Genomic DNA, 24759 nt, shown 5'->3' with positions numbered 1-24759 from the left:
ACAAGGATTTGAAAAATCAATTATGTCTTAACATGAATCATCCAGAAACACAGCTGACAAGGATTCTCAATTCACACTGGCAAAAATCAATTTAGATAAGCAGAAATCCTTATATTGGGACATGGATCAAAATTCTACTGAATAGGATCAAGGTTATAGTATCTATACTGTACTTCAATTACACTACACTGAATTGAACTAACTGCTTTTGACTTTTTAAAGTTATATATTAGCAGAAAGAAGTATCACTTTTCACAAAACACGGCAGTTGAAGAACTTGAATTGCAGAGTCTCTTACTAGTTTAAGAAAAAGAAAGAGGTACTGACTGGCTGCCTCTGAGTGACACTTTGTTCAGGAGCAACAAACTTGCACAGTGTGTCCATGGGTGAGATACATGTCATCCTGCCTCATCCTGGCCTGGATTACCCAGTTCCTTCAACTAATCTGTAAGGAACTAAAGGAAACAGAGAGGTGAGCTGTAACATATCTGCCTGAAGTACAGCATGAGGAAAGGCAAGCCATTTGTTGTCTTTCTACTGATTTAAAAATATGTGCTTTCTATTAACATGATAACAAAACATTCTGGAAAACAAAAACTATGCAGATCCACAGCCCAGTCTGTTTTTCCCCTGGTACTAGATATAGTTTTTAATTACTTATTTCTTTGCACAGGACTTAAATAAGACATTCACTTATATAGATCCTTGAGTCTAGAAGGGTGGTTTATAGCCCCCAGTTTAAACAATTACAGTGATGTGTACTTGGCTATCAGATTGTATTAGTAAACCTTAACAATTCAGAAACTTGCAGAGAAAACAGCACAGAAGTAGAAATGCCAGTGTTTGTAGTGAACAATGGCAAACTGAGGAGCAATCATCAGCATCTATTTTTACATTATAACAGTGACCCAAATTAATTCAGTTGTATTTTTCCAACAGATGTTTCCATACCAGTGGTAATTCCATCTCCTTTTTAAAATTCTAGGATCATTTATTTCAAGTCAAAAACATATTTACCTGAGCTGAATAGAGATAAATGTTTTTAATAAGATTTTGTCAGACAAACCATTTTCAGAACCATAAAATATATTTATTACCCAATTAGCATACATTTATGCTACATATTAAGACAAACTCATGCAACCGGAAAACTAATTAACATGCTTCTAATGACATGTTAATTCATGTCATCAGAAAACAAAACATGTATTTCTGAATTGGACACCATGTCCTCCACATATCTCAACCAATTTAGTCTCCTTCATTACTGTTCTTTTCAGATTCCATGTGTTTGTACTGGTTGTTTATGTGACTAAACTAGAAAAGCACCATAACTTGTTTTATCGGAGCCAAAGAAAAACATATACATACATATGAATCAGATATTTTACATCCCTACCAAAAAAAAAAAAAGTAAAAGTTGATCGTTCCCATTCAGAAAAACAACTTATCTGCCTTCAAAAAGAAGAAAGGAATTTACTTTTCATGACTTCACAATACAGCCTGGCACCATATGTTTCATTTGGATTTTTCTTCTATTTTTGTTTTTCTTCCCTCTTGAAGGACTATAGCAAGCCCTATTATGCATGGATTCAGAAACTACAAGTCAGCCAAAAGTCGCAAATCTCTCAGGATAGACATGTCCATCTGTCATTTCACAGCAGGAGAACAACAGCAGCTTCAATATAGACACAACAAGCTCACACAATCCTTACACAGCCAGACAGAAAATCTGCCATAGCTGATAGCTAGCTGCCTTTGAAACTCCAGACAGATGTTCCTGTGTAACACCAGGATCAATTGCCGCTTTCTTGTTTCTGTATTTTCAAATTCCTCATTTTTTCCATAGCAACCAAGAAACAGTCAGTTTACTATTTGTAGCTTCTACAGAGCTTTGGGAAAATTGCACTTCAGAAGCACCACAACCTAAGACATAAGAACATATTCTTTAATCTGAAATTTTTTTGCTCTTGGGGCCTATTTTAAAAGTAGGTTATCCATAAAGCTTTACAAAGACTGTGCTTGTATTGTATAATGATTTTCTAGAGCTTTGCTTAACAGCCTTCAATTATCTTCTTCATGAATCTGTTTAAGAGCATACTGCATTGCTTCTTGACTATTGAAAAAAAAAATCCACTTTTAAAAAATTATTTATTCATAGCTGTAGATTTTGAAAACAAAATTTGTAGACAAAAAAAGAAACATTTATAAAACACTATAATTTAACCTTTGAGCGGCTATGCAGAAAAAATTGACAAAGCATTGGCTGCAGTTCAAGTAAGAAAGTGTTACTCCTAACATTCGACCAATTTACATGTCTAAAAATAATCTCAGTAGGCCCATCTGTTAAACTTCTGTGTCAGGACTATATGGTGGAGGTTTTTCTTGATGAGTCTCATTGGGTTTTGATTAAAGCAGATTTGCAATACTGGCTCCTTCACAGTTCTCATGTTTTCCAGAAGTAAACAAGCGAGTCCTTTTAAACAACAGGATAGTGCCTGTATTCTGCTGTGAAGTTTGCTTCATTGAGAATGAGCTTCAAAAATGCTGGACTTCTAGTAACTGAGGGCACACTGAAAATACACACTTTGGCCTACCTTCAAAAGTCCATGCTGGGATTCAAAATTAAGTGAATGCAAAATTAAGCAAAAGAGCCTCAAAACTTATGTAACTTGACAAAATGAAGACTGACATGTTACACTGTACTAGCTTACCAGTTTTTGTTCAAGAACAATACCATCTAAATTTCTTTTTTGAGGACCTCACAGACAGAAAATGTAACAATCCAGGAAAGGAAAGAAAAATAAAGAAGCTTGAGAAGGAGCAAGAATAAAATACTCAAAAGATGAAGTTAGAAGGGATGTATATGCATATGATTGAAAGAATGTATGCATTTTACAACATCTAAATTCCAAGGTTTCACATCAAAAATGTATCTGTGTTTCTCAGATATTTCCGTAAATTTCACAGGCACTGGATGTCAAGTTCTCCTTAGCAAAATCATTATGCTGTTTGAAACTGTAACACAAACTCATTTTCTTGTAACTTTCCACAAAGATGCACTTCAGTCCCACCCAGCTGGTAAAGATAATTAAACCTGTATCAGCTCTAAGTCCTTTGAAGTTTGTTGGGTAGAAACAGTATTTAAAACTTGAATAAAGATCGCTCAAATATCATGACAGATGATGTATGCCACAGCAGGGGAAAACCTGCACAGAAAACTATTTTAGACGGCCTTTGTTTTAGTTTAGTTTTTGGATGGCAGGGGTTGTTTGCTCTCTTATCTGTATTGAAGCTTGGAATAGCCTGAGGCAATGAATGGTACAAATTAGGCAGGAGTAAGAACACAGCTGGAAAAGTCAAAAGGTAACATCAAATTGAATTCCTCACCATTAAGCAAGGGAACAACAGTTAAACCTGCCACAAAGGAAAATTAAATCTGAAATACCTGCTTTTCACTTGTATTCAAATCTGTTAACATGGTTGGTCTTTTTCCTTGTACTCACCTCTTTTTGTGAAGCTGTGTTATAGTACATAAGCCCTGTATTTTCCATTAAGAGACGGTTTCCTAAATAACAGATTACTTAAAGCATGCATCAATTAATTTCTCATTTTGCAAAACAGGCTATGTTCTAAATACTGAAACTCTAAAACATGAGTTTCCATTTCTTAGCAAGATGAATTAAACTGAATTAGTTGATGCAAAGTTACTCTGTAAAGAAAATAAAGTTTCTGGTAAACTTCAGAGCTTTCCTTTCTTCCTTACATCATGTCCACAGATCCATTAGAATGGGACATGTGCCTCCAGGAAGCAGAACAGTCAGGAAGGGTCTGCTTCTCCAGGAAGCATAGCAGAGTGCTCCATCCTGGACATAGAGCAACCATCTTCCCTCTGCTTTTCTCACTCTACTGTATTTCCTCAGGGATTTTAGATATACCGGTAACATCTGCAGTAAATAGGGACCAAGGCTAAAAAGTAAAAGTACACAATACTTAACTATCAGTTGACAGATAACTAGATCCTTACTTAAGCTGTACAACGTTTCAGGGTTGAAAATTACTACAGAAATACTCTGAAGGAGGAACAATTTTCAAATTACACAAGAGAGTGAATGGCCATGAGAGTTATAGGAAATGGTTTAATGAAAAAGAAACAATTATTTTTCCTAGGAAAGTTCTTAAATTCAAACAAAATCTCACACCGGAGATTCAGTAAACCGCATGATACAACAAGACAATATAGTGTTGGGAAAAATTAAGTCACAATCTATAAATTGCAAGGCAGGAATAAAATTTGTACCTTATAAGTAATTTCATGCTGGGATCCTTGCAGAGAATACTTCTCCTGAATGTGTTAATACCATCGTACTTCTGCCCTAAATGCTCATAAAAAGTCATTAAGGTTATGTTCCACATGTCTAATACAGTATTTAAGTGCTGGACTTCACATACACCAGTACAGAACTTGTTGACATCTTTCTGGAGCCTAGCTCAGCAGTGTACCACATCATCAAAACACTCTTTTTAAGTCCACACAAATGCAGATGGAAGCCTGCTATTCACCAGGAAACTCTCTCTGCCAAGGTGTGTTTACAGAGCCTCTGAGTTTTGTTAAACAAACCCAAGAGCAAGCAGTTCTCCAGACAGAAAAGTATAAAAACAGTGTCAGGGCCACTCGCCTGCTCCTATCTTTTGTTCCATTATAGATCATCACTGAAATTTTTTTTTTAAATGCAGCCTTAAAACACAAAAAAGTAAAACCAAAACAACGCAAATAGTTCCCACTGTGTCCTCACGTACTGGCTGGCAGAATGGGATTATTACTAGTAGTTTCCAGATGCAAAGAGGCTGATCACAAACTCATTGGCAGGACTCTGCTATGTACTTTATCCCAGCTGCGAGAGCTGCTCTGCCCGCCAGCACTGTCACACAAGAACCGGTCCATCTTCCTTCATGTAAACACAAGAAGTGCATGGACAGTTCACAAAGCAATGGGAAACTGATCCCCCTGAAACAGGGGGATTGCCCTGCAGGTCAGGCTTAACTGCAGCTTTCACAGCAAGCACAGATGAACACACCAGCACATTCCTGCTATTTTTGCAGGCAAGAGTAGTGTGACACCTCAGTGAGAAGCATGTAATGCCTTTTGCCTCAGAAGATCCCTTCAAACAGAAATTGCTCTTTACTGCCTACAGATGCAGAAGTGCATGATCCCAACAGAAGATAAGGACCCAGATATTTGACATCTAGAATACGGCAAGTAACTCAACCTCAACCAGTCTGTCTCTGCAAGACAGCAAGTATTTTGATAGATCTCAGAATGAGTAGGCTTTGTTTCTGTGATATCACTTAACTCCTCACTGCTGACAACTGTCTTCTATGTTTTTCTGGGACACTGGCTTGCATCATCTTAGCATGGCCACTGCCACGTCTGCCAGTCACTCCTCAATCCAGAGCACTACGTACAAGGGCCACAGCACCACGTCTACTCTTTCCATAAAGCACTATTTCGATTTCCAGGAACAGACCAGTTTATTTTCCTCTTTCCAAAACTAACATTACTGCTACTGTAATCCTAGAAAAAGAGATACCCAGGGGAGAACCAAACAGCAATAACAGAAGTTGTGAAAACAAAATGGCTTCCTTCCATCTGTGAAACACAACCACTGGGGAGGGAAAAGGCGGAATGCTTTGAACAGGAATCTCTGCAATAAGAGTTTATTTAGATGTGTCAGACAGACAGTGTCCTGCTGTGCTTGTCCCCAATTATCTGGAATTAGAAATAAGATGTGGAAAGATTGCAAACCTTTGATCTGAAGCAGAACAACACCAGTTTCATGGTATCAGTCATGTTATACCCTCACAGGCAGCCAAGCTTGAGATCTGTTCCTAAAACTCTCATACATCTTATCCTGTATCCACTGACCTCGTTTGATCCAAATGATGAGCAACATACACAAAAGAAAAGCATCTTGTAGAAGATGATGAGACCTGCCTGTAACCCCATGGCTGCAGCTTTGGGAGCTTTAAAGTTTTTTCCAGTGAGAAAGGAACATGAGGGCAGGCATCCCCTCCTCTCCTCCCTTCACTCTGCCCCTATACCAGACCAGACAGTACCATCTCCTTCCCTCCTTTACATCAGCATGACAGCCCATCCTAACCCTGAGTTCTTTTTGTCTTCATTTAGTCTGGGAGAGGGGGAGAGAAGGACTGGTCAGGAGCAGAGCAAGGGTATGCCCTCCCTCAATTCTGGGGAATCAAGACAGTGGATCACCCACAGTACTGCCCTCCTTGAATACCAGTGGAAAAGTCGGCCCATCTGTGGGACTTCAGAACACCTCTAATTTGCCTCATCTGTAATATTTTTTCTAGTATCATTTGACTGGAGTTAGGCTCACACATCATTTTTTTCTGATTACTCCAGACATCTCTGCTTTCTATTAAGACTGCAGTACTGCACAAGCACTCAGCCTTGGCAATTGCTCATGTAAAAGTTTTCTGCAATCTGCAAAGTTTCCTCTGCAGAACAGGAACGGAAACTCAGACTTAGGAGAGACCAATCTAAAAATGTTATTAGCTTGCTGGTTTATTTTATATGACTGAAGGGCACAATCATTTAACTTAAAACCATTTTCTTTTTGAGCAACACAAAAATGGTCAAGTTTGTAACACACATTTCATTAAAATATCTGTTAATTAAGTAATAGATGTTACTGCTAGCATTGTGAGTCCTAAGTATTTTAACACACATATTCACAGTATTTTATGTAGTAATGTACAAGTGCATGTACTTTACAAATGTATGCATAACTATCCAATTTCAGGGACAAATGCACATTTCACAGTTCAGTTAGAAAATACAGTTCTTCCACAGAATAATATATCCAGTGCCTGACATCTATCTTCACTTCTTTGAGATAACTAAGTTTAAAGCATAACTGATAATAATACCCTGACCTCCCTTTTTAAGGATACTTAATGTCACAACAAAACCTTCATCTTCCAGGAAAGCATTTGAGAACCCCAAGATCTTACATGTATTTTAAACAGAGGTTTAGAATTAAAAAACTTAATTAAAGAACAGGAATTTAAATGACCTAAACTTATCTGTCAGTTAGCAAATGAATTTATGTGGCCATATACGAACACACACATCTGATCACATGAAGTGTGCCAAGAGATACAACACTTCTTTCCTGTGATTTTTAAACCTAGAGGGACGGTGAACTCTAGAAAAATTTGTCTAAGCCACCACTGTTTTGAAAATCAGCAGAGGTCTTCAATGATTAGCTGACGAAAAAAGCAAACAAAAACGTTATCTGTCATCTGAAAAAAAAAATATATAATTTGAATACTCCTATTTAGAGTGTTAAAATAATATCAGGATAAACTTCATACCCAAGCTTCACTACCTGCAAAGGTGAATACCTGCTAAAGTTAAATTGTCTTCTAAAAAAAAACATCAAGAGCTGAAAAATACTGAGGAACCTTTATCTTTCTCAGTGGTAACAGAATAAATTGTGACACAGAAGGAAACTCCTGTTCCAACCTAGATAAAGAAGTCTTCTTTCAGATAAGATTTCATTTGCATCTGTCTTTAGCAGCAAATGAATTGGCAAGCTCATCTCTTAAGATGGTGGAGACTTTGGAAAAAAACACCCGAACAACCCAGATCAACAAAACCTCCTACCCTTTAACAGAGAATTTCCAAACTTTCAAGAACAGCACCCAGTTATCACAAATTTAGTCTAAGCTGGTAATAGAGATGGAATAGTCCTTCTAACAGATGAGCTAAAGACACAACAATTCCTGCAATTCTAGGAGTGACAAAAATGTATGCACAAAAAAACCAGGCTTATTAAAGAAGGGCAGGGGAGGGGAGGGGAAGGGAGGGATCAACTTGACTCTTCTTCCTAGCTTTCCTCTCCATGTCCAACTCCTATTACAAGTCTTGCAGATAAAACCTGACAGGCCTATACTTATAATTAGTCCTCTTGTGGCCAGCATACTATTCCCCTATTACATACAGTGTTCAGTTTCCAGTAGCTACAGGAAAAATTTGAAGCGGTCTTGAAGTTAGTCCAAATTTTAAACCCATCCACAGATAAGATGGCTTTAATTCAAATGAATGCACTTCCAAGACATGTATTTGTGCTTCTGTGCATCTGTCATCTGTATCTCTAGTAAGCAAAACTCTACAGATGTTTAGTTACCTGCATTAGTAACTTAGAGTATTTTCAATGCTTTGAAAAGAAAAAAAAACAAACAAAAACCAAACACCCCACAACACTTCTCTGACAACAACATGAAATAAAATTAGATCACACTGTACTTCAGAAAAAAAATTTGTTATACCCAAGAGTTCAGTCAATAAACATCAGCCCCATACATCAAATGTAGCTTATAAATGATTAAGCTTTAACAATCCCACTCTAGTAGGTCAGATAAAATCTGCTGCTTCTTAATTGGCAAAATATTTCACCTGAGTAACCACTTAGGAGAAGTTAACCCCTTGATAACATGTGTTTAAAGATTAACATTTACAATGTTCAGAAAGTATAAACCAGTTAATTTAAAAACACTATTTGCAGCTCATTTCCTTTGTTCTGAAAATATATACAATAGCTACTAGCCAACAACTCTACACAGAAGTAACTTTTTTTAAGATTTACATTAATTACAATTAGGAACCTGGTGATCTGAATTCCAGATCCAAGAAAACTAATTTAAACTAATTTTCTCAATTAAAATCTTTACAATCATACTTAAAAAAAAAAAAAAAAACAAAAACAAAACAAAACAAAAAAAAAAACTGAAAAAAATCACCTGCTCCAACATATGAACTCCACTGCTGGGCAAATCTCATTTTCTCAGCAAGCAAAAAGCAGAGGCTTTTTTAATATTTCTTCAAGAAAGGAATACCAATTATAGAATGCTAAACTTAAAAAAAAAATCATTTCTGAAAATCTCTTTGGAAAAACTATCATATATTAACACAGCTTCAAGTAAAGATCTTTAAGCAAGTACCAAAAGCAAAAGATATGCTAGAGAATAGCTGAATTTTACCTTTAATCCCAGCAAAAAAACTCAAGGTTTCTTTCCCTTTGATCTATAATAAAAGCAGTCAGGTATAGCAAACAGTACATCTTCCATTGCTTTTTACTGGAGCCATTGGGTTTTAGCTCCCTGGAGATAATCATGCCTTGAGTATGAAGAATGAATCACAGTGAAACAAACAAGCAATGCATCACACGACATCCTTCCAACATATTCTAGCAAATAACATTTAATTCCCCTCTTCTGGTGATACTGTGAGTAAAATTTCTAACACAGCTGACGATTCAGATTGCAAAGTTAACATCATATTGCTCCTGCTGTAGAACTGGGAGGAAGCTGATTTCTGAAATACACATCTAATGAGACAACGGTGCAGCAGCCAGCCTGCCTGCCCCACAACCCTGCAAGCTCAGCAGTCAGCTCTCTGTTGGGCTGGAGACTTTCTTTCACTGGTGCCAAAACATGTACACTTTCAACATGCACTTTTTTCTGTATCAGAAACCTAGCACCAGCCTTCGTCACCAGTCACTGGTAAAAAAACAATGTTCTGGTTAAACATGAGATAGCTGTCATGACTCACATTCCTCCGACTCTCTGAAGTTTCATATATTTTTTTATGTATTTAAGAAGTTACCTAAAAAGAGCTATACTCCTAAGTAGAGGGCTCAGAAATGCTAAATCCAAACTCCTAACTGCAGGCACAAAACCAGGTTCTTTCAAGCATTTGCTCTATCCTCTTGGCTCTCTTATTCTCAAGCGGGTAAGTATAGCAGCAGCTCTCTGACCACAGAGAGAGCAGGCACAGACTTTTCCAGGCATTTTCCTAGGGAAGGCTGTGAGAGAAGCAGAGAAAAGAAAATAAAAACAATTGTTATCTTGCTGCTGCTCCGTGTTTGTGCTCATGTGGAATGTGTTCTGGAGATTGTTTACCCAAGGTGATTGCTTGATTGGATTCTGGTGATGGTTGTTTGGATTCATTGACCAATTGGATCCACAACTGTGTAAGGACTCTCAGAGGAGGGTCACAGGTTTTCCAGTTAGTTAGTTAGTGATAGTTCTTGTTACTGTAGTATAGTGTAATATAAGTATAGTATAATATAGTATAAGATGAGACAATAAAGCAATTGATAATATAATTTATAATAAAGCAATTGATCAGCCTTCTGCAATCATGGTGTCAATGCTAATTATTACCCAGCTGGGGGCCTGTGGTGACAGGTAAGCTTCAGTGAGATGGGAAAAATCTCCAGCTCCTTTCCTTCTGATAATTCTGTGATGTGGTGGTGAGGACACTTGGAGGTGGTGACTATGGGTGGGTTCCCCAATATGCAGAGAGATGGGAACACAGATCATCCATTTTCAGTAGAAGCACCCCAGCTGACAAAGAGTGCTATGGGACTACCTCTTAAAGCAATACGATGTGGGACTACAGGGCAGGCACAGTTCTTTTACCTACACAGCCTCAGGAGAGAATCCCATGTTGGTCGAGATGCCCAGCACCCACCAGGCAGGTGGTAGCACCAGGCCAAAAGTAGCCAGGAGATAAGCAGCAACACTGTCCATGGGCTAATCCTACAAGACACACAATTCCTTTGGAGATTTCTGGTTCTTTCTACTGACTCCACAAACATGGCAGGCTCTAAGATCAGGTAACATGAGGTGGCAAATTTTTCAGCACTAATTTGGATTCAAACATGGAGTTGCTTTGAAGCTGCATTCAGCACTTTTATGACTGAACACACTTGTATTGTATACAGAAATTGTATATCAATTTCTGGCAGAATTTTAAAGCATGCCATTCTGAAAGTAAATTAATGGAAGAAAAATGAGTCAAGGGAAAGATTCCGTTTCCTTTTACATACATGACTCATTTTAATTATCATCCCACAGGCAGATCAGTTAATTACTAGAAAGAACTGATTATTTACTCCTTTTCTCATTAGGTAAGAGCCATTGCACATTCTGAAAAATCATAACATGAACTAAAACCAGGCCTTGCTTTCTAGCATTTTTACTTCCTTTTGTATTTTTACCCTATTTTCAAACTATATATTTTGAAAATAATGGTGAGTCTACACTGCTAAGGCTTTTTTTTTGTTTTTTTTTTAACATCTGAACTTGGTTACATCAGCTAATAAAGCATTATAGTAACTATTTTTTAAACTAAGTATCCAGATGCATCTCTAGAAGTTCATATTTAAATCATATTTAAAGTGAATTAGGAACACTTTCACAGCATAACTCAGTACACAGGATTTTCTTCAAAGTACTTATCAGATTTAGGTTTGTTTTTATTTTAGTATACTGTAAGCAATCTTAAACTCATTTTTCAGAGAAGAGAAAAAACGACAGAAATGTTAACTTCTTTTTTAGGGTTGTGTGATAACCTTCATGTTTTTTTTTGTGGAACAGCAGAAATCATGCTAGAAAGAGAAGACAAAAATCAAATCGAGCCCTGATGACATGGCAAGTGCTCAGCTAATTAAATTATGTAAAAACTAACACCTATAATCAACATACAATGGAATGGCAAAGATGAAATCTCAAAAAAAGTTATCTTTTATTCTGTATGAAGGAGCTATGTATTGTGAGTGGGAAGGTATCTTTTCTTTTTCTACAGAAATCAGATGCCTATGTTGGTATTTCAGCCTGGAAAAAAGACATGGCAGGTATAAATAATGCAGTCCCCCAGCTGTCATGATTTATTATTGAAGAGTAACATATCTGGAGAAATTATCTGGATTTACAAACATTCTCACTTATGCTGAGAATCTTCAAGATTTCATGATTTCAAGGACATATTATTTCATACAAGAGATGACTCCAAAAAAGCATTCAAACTTGTGAGTGGGCAGAAATCCCAGGCCACTGGTTGCTGGCAAGGGTAAGGTCCATTTGGCCAGATAAATGTGGCAAAAACTGTTTTGATGTGGAGGTGACTGCACTGCAGGAAGGACTAGCCCACAAGCTAGCAAGGGTAGAAAACAAAGCCAGGTAGAAAGCACAGTTGTCCCTGGCTGACGTGGCAGCAATGTTGTGCTTTAATACTTCCCTTCCCTTTCTGGAACATCCTGGAACTTCCCTTCCCTCAGCACAGGAATGACATGGAATTGTTGGAGCAATTCCAGAGGAGGCCACAAAAATGATGACAGGGCTGGAGCACCTCTCCTGTAACAGGTGAGAGATTGGAGTTTTTCAGCCAAGAGATTAAAAGGCTCCACGGTGCTCCACTTTACAGCACCTTCCAGTATTTAAAGAGGGCCTACTAGAAAGCTAGAGAGGGACTTTTACAGGGGCATGTAGTGACAGGACAAGAGACAATGGTTTTAAACTAAAAAAAGGGCAAATTCAGGTTAGATATAAGGAAGAAGGCTTTTACAGTGAGGGTGGTGGAACACTGGAGCACATTGCTCAGAGATGTGATGGGTTCCCCAGTCCAGGAAGCATTTAATATCAGGTTGGATGAATCCCCGAGCAACTTGATCTAGTTGGAGATGCCCCTGCCCAGTGTAGGAAGGTTGGACTAGATGACCTTTAAAAGTAATCCAACTCAAAGTATTCTATGATTCTATTAAACAGATCCATACCTCATCAAACTATAAAGGCAGAACTGTTACATAATTCAAGCCATATGACTTACTGAAGTAATTCAGCATTTAACTACAGTTTATTTTCCAGGGTGGAGAAAGGTAGGTGGGGAGGCAAACTGTAATCTTGATTCTAGCACTGGCCTTAACTTTCTTAATGACAGCCTATCTCAGTCCACTATAGATTTTTATGGCTTTTCTCTGGTAACAGTCAACATCATCTCATGATACATCAACATGAGCAGGTTATTCCAGTTGCAATTTTACCAGTGCCAAATACATGATATAAACTCCTGGGCAGAGACCTCATTTTTATTCTCTGGAATTGTGATAGGTCTTTCCCTTATCCTTGGGTCTTTCATCTATGTTGAGAATTTATGTTGAGCTGATTATCTGCTGTGACCCTCTTTTCAGAGCTGTGACATTTCCACATGACATGGCAATGGAGGTATTCATATTTTTCATCAGGATGACTTTGACTTCAGAATTTCCACCCTGTCCACATCACCACTGCTTTCTGTTATTTGTCATTTCACTATCTGCTGTACGTTATTGGCATGGAAAGCACTGGCTTTTTCCATCACTGATGATTTTTAAATGCTCTTTTTATGTTGCAGGTTGACCAAGATTTAATCCAGAAATCTATAATGCTTCCACTGCCCTGAAAGTCAGGCTGCCTGATCACAAGGGTCCTTTGGGGCCTTGCAAGCTTTGGGTTTGTGACTATCCAGAGGCTCACATGCGTAATGTGATTTTTGTCACAAATAAAATGACCAGTGAAAAGACACAGCTTATCTGTAAATCCAGCTAAACAAGAACAACTCCATATTTACAGTTACATTAGGCACCTGTCAGTTAGCCAAGTCAAAGCTAATACTTTTATTTTGCTTTGGTTAACTTTGTGAAAAAAAATGTTTGTTGAAAGGTTGAGTACTTCACCTAAGTCTACTACACATCTTTATCCATCAGCTGACCTTGTCACTTTGTATAAAGAACAAACTAGAAATTTTCATTAGATGAATTGTCCACAAGCCTGTAACAGCCAGTATTAATTTTATACACTTATTCTACTGTCTACTAACTCAATCCCACCAAAAACAGCCCGATGTCATATACACAGCCTGCCTTTTCCAGCATTTCTATCCAGTCCACCCAGCACAGCTTCCCTGGCGGAAGAAGAGCATGGTTTTCAAGGCAGTACCTACTGCGTCAAGAAGCAAAATATTGCTGCCTACCACAGTTTGATGCAGAAGGTCAGGACTGAAACTACCAATGATGGGACTCAGTGACAATTCCTAATGTATCAGTGCCTGCTACCATCAATCTGCTCTTACCTTCTCAGGCAGACAGGGCACTCTGACTGTTAAGGGCTGACAGCACAGTCACTCATCACACATCTGTACATTCAGCTCTCCTCCCCAGCAGTCCATAACAAAACAGAGATCCAGCCCATAAGTCCACTGTACAACATTAAGTCATCACATGTAATCTAATAAACTGGAGACAGAACACTTATGTCATATTCTAGCTTCTGAAACTTCTCCAAAATAAAAATAAATTGGTGGGAAAGGTGAAGAGGATAGGGATGTAAATAGCATTAACAGAACAGAGAACTTAACTGCTCATATTTTCCAGATTTTCTGAATGCACTTCCTTTGGCCTTGGTGATTTTAATTGATTCTGTTTAAGGTCCAATAACTATTGGACTGGAGCCTGTTTTGTAACAGATTTGTGATAAGCGCTACAGTGTCTGTTTCAAATACTGAACAACATTAATTATAAATATCTTGTTGGTTTTGCTTTCTCATTTACAGTTATGCCATTCATACTAATGCCTAAACTGTAATGTGCAGTTAAATTTGCTTCTTATAGAAAAAGCTCAATAGTCTTGAGCAGAGTCATCAGGACAATGAAACTCAAGCAGCAGAGTTTTGACTTCTCCTAAAGAAGATGTGCAGTTGACTCCTCAGTATCCAAAAACTGAAGTCACCTGTGAGGTGAAATAGGTGGGAGATAAAGTTCTGAGAACACTGATTATTATCCTCCTGAATAATTCAAACCACAAATTATTAAAGTAAAAAAACTACTATTTTTGTAATTTCGGATTTAATATAGATATACTGTGTATCCTAGCAATGAACAGACATCTGAAGTTTAATAGGTGGCACTGAAGAAGCATTCTGAGTTGTGCCACAATGAGAAGACATACTCTGCAAAGCTCTTAAAATTAAGAATCTACTGTACAGCTGCATACAACAGCTAAAGACTAGAGTCTGGGACCCACAAGCCCTCTGGCAACTGTATGATCTCAAATAATTTATAAAAGATTTGATGTTTTTTCAGAATTTTAAGACACTTGGAAAATGGGCATGGAGCAGTTACTATTGGAAAAGGGCTTTAAATGTGACTATGTTAGCTATGCTGGACTTGGGTTTTTAATTAAATTTCCAGCCCATAATTTCCATTTCTGCACATGCAGAACTAATTTCCTCTCATCTATATGATCCGAAGCATATATACAATGTATAATTTGGGTGGAAACTAAACATTTCAATTCACCTCCTTTTACCCTTAAAATAGTGGCTCTAAACTTCAGTCAGATCTCTGTGGTACTGCAACACCATCACCGCCAAATGGGTCATCTGTCTTTCAATGCTTAACAGAAAAATAATTTTTTTAAATCTTAGATCAACAGATCCACCTAAACTTGAAACCCAGATATACAGCTAAAGGCTGTCTACAGTTATTCCTAGTTATTAAAATTTTCAGCACCAGTTTGTGTTATAATTGATGCTGGTATTTTCTTGAAGTGTCCATAAGCAGAATTTTATAAAGGAAAGGAAGATTACATCTTGTAAATGTCAGTCAGCTTCTGATGTAACTTTAAAAACACCCAAAACTCTCATCAGCAGGGGCTCAACACAGCATTATGGGCCTCCATACAACTCCATACAGCTCTGGACAACATTAAACAGTAACTCCTCCTGAAGAGAAAGAGTAGATAGAATGTTCATAGTGTTATTTAACATAGTCCAGTTCCTTTTTGTTTTTTAAAACCCTAAAACTGTGTCCTGTCACCATAACAACTACAGTTCTCCTGAAAACATCTGAAAGTGTATCTCAGACAGTTCATGGTGTATCTGTTACACAGTATTACCTTGTTTTAAGAATTGGAATTTGTGTCTTCAGTGCTATAATAAATAAATAAATAAATTAGTTTGTTAAATTATTAGAATTAGGCTTTTGTAAGTAACTGAAAAATATGCCCTGTTCACTTGGTACCTCAAGACAAACTCCCAGTACTGGACACACTCTCCAAAGCTGCTGACACGCAGACTCAGAACATTCTTCTCCTACCAAAGTCAGATCAACCACAAAAAACCCAAACAAATAAACAACCCCTAAAAACAAAACAAACAAAAAACTCCCAACCAAACCCCTCAAAAAGCAGGAAAAAAAAAAAACAAATGGAAAAAAACAAACAAACAAAAACAAAAAAAAACTACCAAAAGCCCCCAAAACAAAACATTAAAACACCAAACACAACAAAACAAAAAAATCACGAAACAGCAACAGATCTCTTAAGTAAATCTCTCTCTCCTTCCACTACTAGATACACCCATTTCTTTCTTAAATGCTTAACATAAGCCTCATTACTCGACTAAAAGAATAATAAATACAGGCTCTGATGAACTGCCAGGAGTAGGGGAGGAAAAATTCAAGATACTAAAGTGAACATGCACTTTTTGGAAGCAATTATCTTCATTTCAGCTGAAACAAGACAGATGCTCAATTTAACAGACATAATTTCAATACAAAAATCAATACCTGAAATTTTATCAAGAAACTGACACCACTTAACTTTCTGCTATTCTGCTCCTATCGAAATGAAGTCCAATTTAACATGTACTTTTGCATCATCTGTTAGAAGAGGAAAGCAAAGATATTATTGTAGTCTGTTTTAGAATAAAACCATTAGTCCACAGATTGTGCTTTAAATTTTCATGTTAAAAAAATCACTAGCTATAATGAAAGACCAACTGATAATACACATTTTCCTAATCGCAAAACAATGTCCCTCAGTTATGTTTCAGAATACTGAAGTTTCTTAGAAGCCCTTTTTCTCAGCAGCAGCCATGCCAGAATATGGACAAGTTGAGGAATTCGTTGTTCCTTTAAAAGTCAACCCATTCAAACCATTCATGCAATTAAAAAGCACAATACTTCAACAATGCAATGAATAAAGCAACTGTAAAAAGGGATGAACTAACTTTGCTTTTACAAACTTTCAATTGTGTTAATTTTTTGGGCAACTTTTATCTTTCTAAAGCATCAACTGTAAATGCACAAACTATAAAAATAAATGAAAGCAGACAGAATCACAGAATGCTTCCTCAAATTATGAAGTAAATGAGTGCCTCATAACTTAAGAATTTGTATTTACCAGGGATAATTAATTTAATGAACCACACTTCCTGGCAGTGTGCCAACCCACCACTTAAGGAAACACCAGAAGACACTGTGACTATAAATGCAGCTGGTCACTGATTTAGCTGAGAAGTACATTGTGAACAGTACTCATTAATTCATAAGAAGAGATATAGTCATAAAGTTTTGGAAGAGAATGGAAATACCTCAGCTATTCCTTTTGTTCAAAAAATTTCTGCATTAACACTGCCCCATTTTTTAAAGCAGAGGTCATATTTCTTTGTTTTGTTTGATCAAGTTCATTGTCTATTGGTTACATTTAAAATTTCCATGAACCATCTGACATCATCACACATGAAAGTTTTCCAGACACCGAGAATGAAAGGGGGTAACTATAAACCTACACATCTAAGTATCAATATGTAGATTCTGCATATTAAAATCAATATTTGGCAAATATTTCCATTACAACTTCTAACACAAGTTCAAGAAACTAATAAACTTCACCACTAATGAAGCTAAAGTTCATCTAAAAAACAACACAAACACCACAAATGGTTCTCAGAAACTGGAGGTAGGGAATAGCCAGTCTGCTAAGTCTAGGTCAATGCAAGACTGCTCATTGCAGCACTGAGTTTTGAACAAAGCAACCCATCTAATTTTATTGTATCTGACTAATGCAATTTTTGGTATTTGATGGGAAACAATTCCAGAGAAAATTATTTCAATACAAAATGTAACACTACACACAGCTCCCATTATCTTAATTTCATTATCACCTTGCTTCTTTGGCCTAATTTCACCACTGTTCAAAAAGGCTATTAAAAGTAGTTTTGTTTTCCTCATAAATCTTCCCACAACCCTTTGATCCTTTTGACATCTTCTTCTTAATTCCTGTGAGTCCATCAACAACTTTTCATAACAGGTACCTTGAAAAGCCTGCAATTCAAACAAACGTAAAGGTAAATAGACAAAGAAGTGTTTATAAAACAGGAAAGAATCACATTTTCTCCCCTTTGTTGGTCACTAGAATATTTTGCATACAACTGGAACTCATCTTTTTTCATTACTACCTCAAACTCAGATCTTACAGATTTTCCTAGTTCTTTAATAGTATTTAGGTTCCTGTAACCCATTTTCTTTTTAGTCTAAACTGCATAGCTGCATAGTACTAAGTAATGTATTTCAAGATAAAACTCAGTTTCTTCCTCTTACTTAATCTGGGACGTTTAATGCTGAATGAGGGATGGTACTATGATGTCTATATCTGGTATTTTCTTCACAGACTTCTGTCCTGGAAAATCATTAATTAGTTGTCCAGCATGCCAATTATGGTCAAACACTACTTTTTTCACATGTCAAATCAATCAAAATTAAGACTCTAGTTTTCTGTGAAACTCAAAATACATCTCAAAAGTTAACAATTTAACAAACAATCACATTATTATAAATATTAAACATTACAAAAACTGTAACACACAACCATTTGCTTTTGTAATATTTTCCAGACAGTTTAAAGATTTAACTATTCACATATTTAAACAGCTATCTATCTTGTGGTGGAACAAACCAATGCGTAGGTGGTGAATCTTCCAGCTGAGCTGCACAAAAACATAAGTACACAGAAAGATAAGTGAAAGGGAGCCAAAATATCTCCCTTCTACAGGCAGAAGCTCATTTAAGCATATGAAAAAACATAGTCATTACGGAAAATAGTTTATCTTCTGTTTCTGAAAGGATATAATAAATAACAGACATAACTACAGTGTGGGCCATGTTCAGGAAATCTGTGAGGTCTCTTGGACCACACACTCCCTCCAAAAAGTCACACATATTAGTGATGAAGCAACTCACCCACCCAGGGCAATGCTCAGATCACTTACATATGGCTGGAAAAGGAGAGAGAGACATTCACCAAGTGGTTACCAGCACCAAGAACTACCACCACTGCCAGACTCAACATCAGATATCCCAGTGGCATTTCAGGATGCAAGAATAGCTACAGGCCTTTTCACAGGCTTGACCTCCTCAGTAATCCAATGCAAACAGGAAAAACAAAGTCTTCTTTTGACTGCTTCATTTACTTCTTAAAATTTCAAGATAAAAAGCACTCATAACTACAAAGTGTCTGAGCCACAGTCAGCAACCACAGAAGTGAGTATGGATGATATTGTGGCAGCCTACAATCAAAAGGAAACCTACATAGACAGGAAGAGGAAAACCAACTACTTCCTGATCATGTTAAACTACAGAAGAAGGAATATGAAATTTTTCATTCAACAGCTGCTTCTCCTCCAACTGGCTGACAGGTTAGGTATGTCTGCTCTTTTCAAAAAACAAATGTACCCTATCTTCAAAATAAGATAGGTTACATAGGAGCCTTTCAAAAACTTAACTCTCAAGAGATCTGTAATCCAGTGTGAGGGACCAACTACTGAATCATTTCTTGCACTGTGGGGGCATGTGAACTCCAGGGAAAAAAGGAGGAAAAAAACAAAAACAAAAAAAATATCAAGCTTCTGCAGCCTAGATAGTTTTATGATGACTATAGCCATATATAGTTTTCTGCTTTAAATCTTTATCTCAGTCAAACAAAAACACACACACACAAATAAAAACAACTAAAATAAATTATGCATGGAGAAATTAAGATTCAAGCTTAAAATCAGCTTCTACTCACTAAGGACAAGGCTGAGCAGCAATGCTCATTCCTCTCTTGGCTCACAGATACATTATTAAACCATTAATGGCATGCATTTCTTAAAACAACAGAAAAAAATAATTTAAACTAGTTAAATTCAAAGCTATGACTTGTCCAGGATCAAATAATTAATTTAGTTATATGCAAAACTTGAACAGTGGCATACAGCAAAGAGACTTTATCAAGATGCTATTTATAAGCAGCAGACAGAAGAGATTGGTGGACCTATTTATTGTTCCTTACTCAGGATACCACCTTCACTGCAAGACCAGCACAAAGACTATTTCCCTCATCAGCTAATGAGATAAATGCAAATTAAGAGATACTATCTTTGCTTCTCTGAAGTAAAATCAAGATGCCTGTGGCTTATCCAAAGACAAGAGAATGCTCCCTGTCCTGAGGAAGGAAGTCCACAAAGAGGGGCCCCTTGCACTGTCACCTGGACCTTCTGCCTTCTCCTCTCTTTATGACTACAGCACCCCTGCACATGACTCTTCAAGACATCTCTGTATATTAAGCCCTATTAAATGCTTATTTTATATATTTTATATATTTATATTTTATATTTATTATTTAATTTAATGTGGTTTTTGTTATTCTTATCAATTACAGTTCCTTTAGAAAAAAAAAATGTTTGCCCATACCTGCTTCCTCTTTAAATAAGAAGATACATGTTCTGAGCATCTGAGGCTAAGCAGAAAACCACAAGAAACCAACTTAAAAACAAGCCTCTGCTTTCTAAAAAAGAAACTTTGTATTTCTGAGACTTTGACTGAGGAAGGACATATAATGGTCTAAGTCAGCCCACAAAAAGTCAGTAGCAGATAACTGTGTTTCCCCCTAGACGGCAAACCACTTCACCACACACTGGGACAGTAAGTGCTCATTCCTCAGTTATCAGACCAACTTCCTCCTATGAGTTGTAACAGCTGAAGGCTTTGGAGAGAATGTAGAGTATATTTCACTTTTGCAAAGATGGCTATACATAAACTGCTCTCTTGAGCTGATAAATGATGCCTCAGGCCAGACAGACACAAGTCTGATGTACTATTGCTATTAGATTTTCATTAACCAGTGCTTCTAAATAGCATTTCACATTATCAGATAGAGAACACAAGAGAGCAATGATAGCACTGATACTGATCATTTTTTGTTCAGTCCTTCCATTAAAGGAAGGTACATTGGAAAGAGAAAGATTTGTTTTCCAAATTATTTGGTTTGTTTAACTCAAATCTGAACTTTTCATCGTCACTGGAAGAAAAAAAATTACTCAATGAATATCTGAGGTCAATGAACAATCAATCATGATAGCTACCTAGATACAATACTTTTTTTCAGCATAACTCAATAGCAAAAGGCTAAATGGAGAAAAACCATTATAAAGTTGGGTTCTTTTTGTTTGTTCGTTTGGTTGGTTTGTTTTGTTTCATTTTGTTGGGTTTTTTTCCCCATTTGCACAGATCACATTTAAAGTGTGAGCCTCTCCAATACATTCCTGAATCTCTGGCAAAGAATGCTGCTCTATTCTTCAGCTAAAAGTCAGTTAGATAGCTAAACAGTAGTTTCATGTCACCTGGCACACTTGTAAGTATGATCAGTTAAAGACAGCTGAATCTTTCTCTGTCTATACAGGAGAGGTGTTTTAGTCCAACAGAAGAGCTGGAAAAGTTTACTGCCTAAAAAACTGTTTCATTTATCAGTTCCAAAATACCCAGCTGTGATGCTGTTGACTGTGACTAACTGAATTTGGCAGAGCTTTAATAATCCTTCAGAGAAGATAATTCTATTTGTTATATGCAAATACATCATCAGTTCAAATATTTGCAAGTATCAAATGATGATATTCGAACAAAAGAATCCTAGGGTTTCCTACAGTCTATTCTTAAAGCAGTCAGAAAACAATTTTACTGTACTAACATTAATTAATGTTCACTCGCTGTGTAGAGATCAAAGTAGATACTTTATACAAATATCCCAACAATAACAGAAGAGCACTCACAGTTATTTACAACAAACTTCAACAGTCTCACATACACAAACCAAAATGTTGCCTTTCCCTTCCCACCTCCAAAGCTACACACTTCAAATAAACCCCACTCTGGTATGTGAAGTAAAGTGTATGGAGTAAAAGTATGATCAATTTACCCCAACAGCAGATGTAGTTACAGACTATAGAGGCTCAGGAAGGAACTTCCTAATACCTGAATGATCCTTGCCTCTTCAACTTAGACTCCATTGCAGTAGCACAGGATAAATATGGGAAATCAACCAGTAACACAAAACAGCCTAATACCTGGCATAAAACACCCTCACTACCACTATGATCACTGCACAGGATTTCCACCTCCTGGCAAAACTGCCTTTCCTCATGCCCCAAAGCACTGAGAGGAGGAACATAAAATTGTTTATTTGATATTACAAGAATAGAGGAAACATTTATGGGGTAAAACATGAAGCAGCCTACAGACAGAGTCTGGAATGAAAACACTGTTAATTTAACCCCCACACTTATTTTGGAAAACCAAGCCAAAATGTATTAAACATGACAGCAAAGTAAAGAAGACATGTGCAACATACGTTTGTGATTTCATTAATGCCAGTTAACCATGTGGTACATTACCATTTTGTATGACCACTATGCAATACAAATTTATGCCCAAGCAAGCACTGGCATAAGCACATTTCTGTCCAGTTTGCTTGAGTGCAGGATGCTGCATTCAAGCCAACTTCATATTAGCTGAAAAAGTACAAACAGTACCTGTTTCAGTATTGTCAGAGTCACAGAGAGCAACATCTGACAGAGCAGAAAACCTACTAGTATAAGGTCAACATTAAAACTGGGGATGAAAAATTTTATTTACATGAGACATTTGCATTGTGTAGTTATGGGTTTTGATTAGCTTACAAGTACCTTTAAAAATGCATTATTGAATCAACAGTCTAAATCAAGCCAGTAAATCAGTGTCTGGAGTGTAAAGAGTAACAAAACATCCTCCTCCCTCTATACTCCTCTGTCCCCATCAGAAACTTAAAGGCTTTCAGTCTTTAACTCTCATGTAGCACGTGTTCATGTAAGCAGTTAAAATGTATCTAGTAGAAGGGAGACAGGCAAAAAACCAAAAAACTTTCATATTAAATACAATTTCACACACACGTAGGAGAAAATAATTCAGAAAAGCCAAGTTAGGATTACAGACATAGCTGCTTAGATTGCCTAAATGAGACAATATGTATTATCTCATCTGGCAGTTTAGCATGACTGAAATGAAACATAATTTGCAGTTGACGCCAACTGGCAGGAGACAAATGTTCATGGTAATCTTTGTGTTTTATTGAGAAAGTTCTTCTGTCTTAAATTACACGGAAAATGGATTGAAGGATTTTGGTCTAAAAAGTACAAGGGTTGCAGATGCTACCCTGAGCTGTTAACTCATAGAAAAATGTGTCTTGAGTTTTTACAATTTAAAAGGACAAATCTAAAATTATGCCAGGTCAAATCATCTACCCAGTACCTCTGTCTCCAAGAGCAGCCAAAAGCAGATGTCTGGGGAAGAGCATGAGAATAGTGTAATCGTTTAGTCATACTTTCCCCAAATACACTTGTCTCCAATAATTTGCAGCTCAGGGACTTTCAAAGCCAGAGGTCATGTTTATGTATTTAATAATCCCTTACAGATTCTTTTTTCCATTAATTTTGTCCAGTTTCACTTCAAATTGGTATAAATTTTCAGTATCCACAACATCCTGTGGAGTTACACAACTTAATATATGTGCATGACAAACTCCTCTTTTTGCTATTCCAGACCCAACATCTGCTACTTCCATTTTCATGCTCGTTAGTTCTTGTACTGGGAGAGAAAATGAACAACTTATGCCTAAACCCCTCACCACGCCTTTCATGTTTTTATAAAAGTATCATCACATCCCAATTGTCTCTTCTCACCAATTTAAGTGCTGAAGAGAGTCACAGTGCTGAAAAGAAGATCCTCATCATGTCAGTAAGTATGAAGAAGATCCCATTCTGTTTTATTCTATATCATTAGAGCATCAAGATAAATATATTCTTAACTGGACAAATAAAATAGATGTCAAGTAATGAAAGGTAACCCAAAGAAAAGCAACAAAAATTACTGGTGTACAAAGCCCAGTGCCTGTGAGGTAAAAAAGCAGGCTATTACAGTTAAAAAAACACAATACACAAAAAAATAACTACTTGCTTTGTCATAGAGAGACATAGAATGAGCAACTGTAATATTAAATTACTACAGGAAAGGAATTAATTGGCTAACACAAAAAGAAAATTTTAACATGCCACGACGAGGTAAGGGAGGCCAATGAGTTCCTTAGAACAAGTCACAGATGACAAGTACAGATGATCCTAAGCTGAGGCAGAAGAATGGGGTAGGTGATGCCATAAGGTCTCTTCCAGTCTTATCTTTGTATCATCTTCTTGGGATGTCAGATGGAATCTCTTCCTCTCAATGATTTAACAACATCAAAATAAAAAAGCTGGGGGGTGGAAGGTTACAGGGAGCTACACAGTTGACTGCTCTGTAAAAAAAGAAGTCACAACCTGCTCACAAATATATTATTTATTGCGATCCTTTCCTTGCCCAACTCCAAGGAGCCTGTGGAAAGAATGAGGAGCTACCAGCCAAGAGCTGGAGATGTTTTGCTGAAAATATGGACTTCTATCCTCTGACCTTGCCTGACATTCTTTAAATCTGGTTGGGAAGTGGAGACATACTATGCAGAGTACAGGGCACATGCGTATGCGAGACAGCCCCAATGCACTCTTACGGATTGTTTATCTACTGTGCAATGCATGCGATGAGCAACAGAAAAACAAGGTAAACTGTTGATACAGGCTAAACAAACACCAAAAAATTAGACTTTTCCTAAAGCTCTGTTTTAGACAGCACTTTCACTTTTTCACATTAACATGTAGCATTCTTGCAGTAACTAAGCTCAAAAAAGGCTGGATAT

General features: G+C 37.0%; 1 protein-coding gene across 9 annotated transcripts in view; it reads right to left on the bottom strand.

Moving 5' to 3' along the window:
• LHFPL2 (LHFPL tetraspan subfamily member 2) overlaps positions 1-24759 on the bottom strand; it is a 133220-nt gene that overhangs the window by 89141 nt on the left and 19320 nt on the right. Inside the window, exon 1 of one of the 9 annotated variants that reach the window (XM_077790227.1) lies at positions 17852-17904. The exons of 7 other annotated variants lie outside the window; for them this stretch is intronic. The gene's annotated coding sequence lies outside the window, so the exon portion shown is untranslated. Of the gene's footprint in view, positions 1-4300; positions 4513-17851; positions 17905-24759 lie in introns of those variants that run through there. One more of the 9 variants, XM_021547262.2, reaches the window with a different exon arrangement.

This window comes from Lonchura striata, chromosome Z, assembly GCF_046129695.1.
Source record: "Lonchura striata isolate bLonStr1 chromosome Z, bLonStr1.mat, whole genome shotgun sequence".
Lineage (NCBI taxonomy): Eukaryota > Metazoa > Chordata > Aves > Passeriformes > Estrildidae > Lonchura > Lonchura striata.
The sequence above is the reverse complement of the archived record's forward strand: the minus strand, read 5'-3'. Positions and strand labels throughout refer to the sequence as shown.